The sequence below is a fragment of the Perca flavescens genome, chromosome 14 (genome assembly GCF_004354835.1).
Source record: "Perca flavescens isolate YP-PL-M2 chromosome 14, PFLA_1.0, whole genome shotgun sequence".
Lineage (NCBI taxonomy): Eukaryota > Metazoa > Chordata > Actinopteri > Perciformes > Percidae > Perca > Perca flavescens.
Window position 1 is genome coordinate 33,086,699 of NC_041344.1, and position 7,703 is coordinate 33,094,401.

Here is a 7,703-nt window from a genome sequence, read left to right on the forward strand (position 1 = left end):
ACTGATGGCTGCATTCCACTTAGGAGAGGTCCTGGTATTAAACCATTAATGATGGCTGCATTCCACTTAGGAGAGGTCCTGGTATTAAACCATTACTGATGGCTGCATTCCACTTAGGAGAGGTCCTGGTATTAAACCATTACTGATGGCTGCATTCCACTTAGGAGAGGTCCTGGTATTAAACCATTAATGATTGCTGCATTCCACTTAGGAGAGGTCCTGGTATTGTGCATGCTGACTCACTGAAATATCTTACTGGGACACTTGATGGAACTGAGCCATCGTTAAGGTTATCAATCTCAGCTGTTCTTTTCCTACTATGACAAGTCAAAATGTCTGCTGTGGAAAAGGTCCATTCCAAATGAAATGGTGTTCTACTTTTATACTCTCTTAGGATCAGTATTTTAGGGGGTGCCGGGACTAAATTTAGGGGTGCTAATTATAAAACTTCACGAATGACATGATGGCAATGGCAATTTTATTTATATAGCACCTTTCATTACACACACACACACACACACACACACACACACACACACACACACACACACACACACACACACACACACACACACACAGGCACTTGCACACATAGACATCAAAAGGGGCTTGAGCACCTGCCCTTTTTCCTCCTCCAGAGAAAGTGCCCTTTTTTTCTGGAGGCATGTTATTTTTTTAAAATGTTTTAATTATTATTTATGAATATAGCCTATATACATTCCTGTTTGCACACAGAAAAAAAGACTAAGCGCCAGCCCCTCGAGTTTACAGCTAATTAGCTGAAAGACAAAACAAATAGCTAGTTAACTTGCGTCTTGCTAACATGCATGAGCTACTAGCTTATGTAATAAGTAAGCTAAGGTCTAGCTGAGGCATTATCGATATGCTAATTAGGCGTTAACTTTTTAAAATGGGCTAATTTGCATTCATTTGACAAGACAGTGCAGGTTAACGGGATAAACATAATAACTAAAACATATCAGCACAGAACTTAGTTAGTTAATGAGTGAAGAGTCTTTCCCCCTTAAATGTTAGGTTTAAATACGTAGATTAATTAGAAAAAATCTACAGATGCAGCCTAAATCAAATACCATGTCAATGTGTATTTTGGAAGTTTTATTTCAATAAGAGTAAAAGAAGACATGGAAGCAAAATAGACCAAAATCTCTAAATTGACCACAACATGTAAAAAGTGTCCTGCATTAAACAGTAATGTCATCATTATGATCTTAGGCTCCTCATCTAATAACAACAGGGTTTCTTCTTTATTGGTGAAGTGTTTTTTCCTGTAAAATGAACACAATTGCAGCAACAGCACAGTTTACTGTGAAGATTTTTGTTGAGATTTTTTTACAAAAAATACTTTTTGAAGTGTTATATATTCCAATAACACCAAAAGAATTAAAATGATTTATTGCCATTTGCAAAATAAACAAATTCTCAGTGAAACTATGTCCGTCTCCTTGGTGCAGGCACTTATTCTAAATACATACTTGAAACTAGTAGCATAGAAAACATGCACACTGTGGCACAGTTTCCTTTGCTGTTTGTGATTAACCTGATGAATACTAAAAAGTCTCTTTGTGAACTGATTATTTTGTGGAGTATTTATTAAAACTATTAAACAATTGCGTAAGGGAAAATAGATATATTGGTAAGGTAGTCAGAGTTGTGTTAATATATTTAGTTTTTTGGTTAAATTTATCATAAATAATTATTTATTAACTATTAGGCCTTAGACACACCTTAATGAAAGCTCAGCTGGGCTCTGCGACACAGTGAGAGAACGGCTGACTACAGTGAACTCTGAAAGTGTCTCATCCAAGAAAACACACACACACACACACACACACACACACACATCAGAGAGCAGGACCACAGTAACGGAAGGCCCCCTCACCTAACCTGGATCTAATTCTGGGTATAACTAGAAATGAAATGGGCCTTATCATGTTATAATGTAATAATGTAGTCTTTGCTTGAAAGAGATTTTATACGCCTGAACAATAGAGTGGAGGGATTTCAGTGTTGTTTTCACCTTTGTAATCTTTCTTAACACTTAATTGGTGATTCACTTAGTTAGTTGATAGCAGGCCCGGATTGGCTAATCGGGTAGCGGGAGAATTCCCGGTGGGTCGGTCTGGTTTTTTGGTGGCAAGGGCCGGTGTTCAGTCATGGTACTGGGTTGAAAACATGTAGTTGAAATACATCATTGATACTGTCCCTAGGCTGCCTGCACTCGCAGCCCACTCTTTTTATTTAATTATTCTGGCAGCCCACTATTCTCTATCATGCAGCCCCCTACAGAGTGCAGTCCGGTTATTATGACGTGCACGGTTATTATGACGTGCACGGTTATTATGACGTGCAATGTTTTGACTTCGACGACGACACCTTGCGCAAAAAAACCAACAAACTATCACCTCGTACAGTTCAGTTAGTGGTGCTTATTAGGATGCAACCGCGGCATGTGAGCAAACAGAAGCGATAAAAATGGATAACAGAAAGCGCAAAGGCAGCGCTGAAAAGACGAGAAGCTCTAGAAAGTCACGTGGCCACTGAAGAGAAACAAGCTACAATGTAAGTTAACATTGCAGTTGTCCAGCTTGTATTTACTTCTCAAAAGTGCTCTTTTTGCCGCTGACAGACTCAGATTAATATTCTAAGTGTCTGACAACATTATGGAAAGGATCTCTAAGGAGGTTGACCTTAAGTAAGATCCTTTTTTTAAACAAAAACATCCGCGAAATTGTGTTCGCTAAACCCACCAGACTCCACGTAAATAAACAGTAAAAATACACTTCATTCAAAGTCGATAGCCACAAAATAAAACTATGAAAAGGTGTTTTGAATAAAAGTATTGCTTTTTTAAATACGGTCTGGTGGGTTTAGCACTTCACACTTCAGAGCTGTTTCTGGTTGCTGTCTTAAAGAGATTTTAGAGAGATTTATCTCTGTAGATCCTTTCTATAATGAGTCTGTCAGCGGTAAAACGAGCACTTTTATGAAGGTAAATACAAGCTGGACAATTGTCCCATTAACTCACATTGTAGTTTGTTTCTCCGCTGCTGACTACAGCGATCTCTCTTAATACTGGACCAATGTCAAAGATTGTTGTTCCCATCAGTCACTTAGACACAGAAATAGAGCTGGGCAATATATAGATATTATATCGATATGATATGAGACTAGATATCGTCTTAGATTTTGGATATCGTAATATCGTAATATGGCATAGATGTTGTCTTTTCCTGGTTTTAAAGGCTGCATTACAGTAAAGTGATGTCATTTTCTGAACTTACCAGACTGTTCTAGCTGTTCTATTATTTGTCTTTTCCCCACTTAGACATTATGTCAACATTACTGATGATTATTTATCACAAATCTCATTTTGTAAATATTTTGTGAAAGCGGTATCGATATCGAGGTATTTTGTCAAAACTATCGTGATATTTGATTTTCTCCATATCGTCCAGCCCTACACAGAAACATAGGAAATAGGGTCCAGGTTGAAAAAAAAACAGTAGTTACCCTTTAACTGCATTAAGGTCCGTAAATATATTTTATTCTTATAATACATTGTAATTATATTGTTTTTATATTGACACTTACATGCAGCGCCTCATATATATTGATATAGCATGTTGCTACAGCTCAAAGAAGACACTGTGTACAAAGCTGTCATATCAAAGCCTGCATGGAAAGGAGAAGGCGTGTGACCTGAGGGCGCCGCTGATTTCCATTAGAAAAGCTGTTTTTTAAAGAGTATGTTCAGGATGAATAGGGGGACCACACTGCAACACCAAGTTCAGTGTCCACGGACCTCAACGAGTGCTTGATTGAAAGCAAAGTGCCTTTATTCCGTTAACAATAAGTTCATTTTATTTACTCATGTGCTAGCGGCAAATGCAAATATTTTCCCCTGGTGTGGGGATGGACCTCAGTCTGTCTTTGGTGGGCAGTATTATTCATCTATTTGTTCAATCCAAGATGAAATATCCATTTTCATTCACCATCCTGTTATCCTCAAATTTACTAACATCCTTTATCCTCGGGGTCAATTTGACCACAGCACTTTAAACATCAAGAAAATGATTGTAGTTAAAAATGTTATCCGATTTTATGTGTCAGGTACTTTATGTCTCTTTGTTGAATACCCCTGTAGATAAAACACAACCCCTCTCCACCCACGTTATACATCCAGATTACCCTTTCGCGACTGCAAAAATGCAAATAATTCATATGCAAATTACCCTAAAACCATTGATTGACCTAAAGATTCAAACAGCCCCTTTTATGCTTTTGGGGATTTTTCCCATCTTTTAGTGTGTTATAGAGTTTTTGTATATGTAATACATGTATAAAAAACCCACTTTTCACTCTCCCACAGACAGCACTTTTTCTCAACTGCCTGAAACGTCTCCTGCACATTGCTGTTTGAAAATCCTGTCAATGATGTCAGTGATTTAGAAAGCCAGCCCAGTTATTCAATGTGCTGCCCATATGTTTTTTGAACATTAAAGCAAGTAAAGCTATTCTAGTAAACCCCAAGAGTACAAATATGATGCTGAAAAGGAGCATAATAGGGGCTCTTTAACAGGAGAATGACCTTAAAATGTTAACAGGAGATTGACATAAAGATTTGAACAGAAGCCTTTTTACAAGGATGCTTTGAATTGACCTTAATATTTTGTACATTTCCTGATTGGTATTTCTATTTTAGAATAATTTTTGGGGCATTTTTAGGGCTTTATATGTATAGGACAGCTGAAAATGTGAAAGGGGAGAGAGTTGAACCCGCGGCCGCTGCATCGAGGAGAAAATGTCTATATATGGGCCTGCTCTCTACCAGGTGAGCTACCCAGGCACCCCTGATTGCTATTTCTGAGAATTTCTGAGAATGAGTTAAGTCAATACACAATTATATTTCTTTTTCTGAATTGCCATCATGCCCGTTTGTGGGACCCGTAAAGCCAAGATGTCCTGTTGGACTTCCTGGTGCACATGAAGTGATTGTGGATAGGTTTACAGTAGTCTATATCAACGACGTTCCACTTCAAGGATTGCTCCGATGCTGCCGGAAATTCCGCCGGATGTCACTCTTAGGCCGGATGTCCGCTACCTTCCTCTTCCTTTGTGTTGGTGTTCTAACTTCTGGTGGATTTGTGAGGACTATGGTTAACTGCTCCTCAGATCTCTGCAGGGTAAATCAAGACAGCTAGCTAGACTATCTGTCCAATCTGAGGTTTCTGTTGCACGACTAAAACTACTTTTGAACGTACACGTTCCACCAAAACAAGTTCCTTCCTGAGACTATTTAGCAGAGGCACCGTGGCTCCGTCCGGCGCGTTGCACCGCCCAAGACGACTGTGATTGGTTTAAAGAAATGCCAATAAACCAGAGCACATTTTTCTCCCATCCCAGAATGCTGTGTGGACTCACCAGACCCTCCTCCACAGCGCTGTGGAGGAAGGTCTGGCAAAGCGAGGTTTACAATAATATTCATTACGTATCTCTACCAACGGATGGTCTGTAGTCACAGAGCCACTCTGGATTGAAATTGTAATGATGTGATGTGGACGAATAGGACAGAGGTGTTGGCAGTCGTTATCGCTGCATAGTTAACACCATCACATGGATTGCGTAGTCGGCCACTGTGGACACTCATCTCACTCCGATAAAGCATCCCATCCCGCAGAAAAATGGGACTCTGAGATTCGTGAATATATTAGAGCATGAGTTGTGCATGGAATGAATCCAGAGCTGATCATTTGTTGGAGACGAGCAACACGGTGCCAATAGTTAATGCATGAGCGGCGTGAATCAGAAAACCCCTGGTGTCAACAGAGCTCCTACAAACATTCAATTTATATTTCAATTAAAACAGCCGAAAGGATGCAACATCAAATAGAGTAGTTAGATATTTACTGTCGTGAACAGAATTGAGCAAAATTAGCACAAGGATCTTCAGATCTTTTATGAAAATGATTGATGAATGAAAGATTATGGATTTCAGTGACTGTAATACTTGCTTGTATGTAACATGAAAGAAGACATTGTGAAATGAGGGAAGGAATTACTACTGTAATTACACTGTCTAGCAACGCATGTGGTTATAATTTATTGACGCTAAAATGATACAGGTGCTACCCTTGACCAATACCAACTCTGTGAGACTTGATACAGACACACTCAATAAGTACACCATGACGTTTCCATTCTTTTCAAATTAAACATGAGGTAATAATTGAAATGGAACCACCACATATATTTATGGTCTCTGTGGGTATAATATGCTCACCGCAGGAGCTCGTGCAGTTAATTTTTTCAGCATGAGAACCCGATGGCAGCGACAGATATGATCTAAAGTCAGACCTCCTTCTCATGTAGATATAAAAAGGCCTGCTGTACAAAATAACAACACTCTTTACAGGTTGCAAAGGGTCATCCATCTAATTGACAAAACATGTTTGTCTCTGCCTCGCAAAATGACTCCAAGGAGCGTTTTTTTATCAGAGAGGTTCAATGCTGTTTACATTGTGCTTGCTTAAGTATTTAGTCTGCATACCTGTATATCATTCCCCTTCTCTCTTCCCTTTCATAGCTAAGCTGTCCTAGAAATGCCTAATCTAATCTAAAAGCGTCTGTCTGTCTCAAAGGTTGATGATCATGCCATTGAGTGAAGGATGGACCCATTAAAGAGGCACTTCCTTAGTACTGCACCTCCATAAAGTTGAGTGACTCACAAGAGACAGATTGAAAATTATGGTCAATATTAAAGCAGCCGAAGCCTGGCTTCAGTCCCCAACATGGATCCTACATTCCCCATAATACAACTCAATAGCATCTTTTGTCAGACCCTCCTTTCCTGGTTAACTCCCACTTCTTTGCATATGCTTTGTGTTGTAAATTTGTCTCCAAATTAGTAGGAAGGCTACCAAATTGTTGACTATTCAATGATTCCATCTAAGGAGCCTGATTTGACTTTGTGGCTCTTCCGCAGTGGCAGAAAATGTGGTTATGAAACAGAGGATCATTCCATTCCGGCTATATGTGGGTGCTGATTTTACATAGAATTGCTTGCTTTCTCAGTCTAGCATTGCCAGACCTTCCTCCTAAGCGCCGAAGAGGGTCTTGTAGTCCACACATCATTCCGGGATGGGAGAAAACATGCTCTGGTTTATTGGCATTTCTTTAAACCAATCACAATCGTCATGGGCGGCGCTAAGCACCAAGCAGAGCGTGTACTTTCAAAAGTAGTTTTAGTCGTGCAACAGAAAACTGAGATTGCAGTTACCTATAAATCCAACTCAATTCATTGACACGTCCTTGGAAGGATTACTCACAGCCTTACACATAGCCCTTCTGACCTCATTCCAGTCTGACGACTATTTTTCGGCGGCTCCGTGCGGAGTTTAGCACCGCCCATGACGATTCTGATTGGTTTAAAGAAATGCCATTAAACCAGAGCAGGTTTTCCTCCCATCCCCGATTGCTATTTGGAGTAGCCAGACCCTCCTCCAGTGTGCTTGTTGCAAAGCGAGACTACCTGCTGTGGACCGCTCAGTACTTAGATTAAAACATAGTGATGTGGTTTACTCCTGTGGTTCACATACTGGCGTCCAGGGGATCACCAGGGGCCAATAATAAGCCTCCCAGGAAAGAAATTCAATCTCAACACTATTTAATTCCCCAGATGCTTG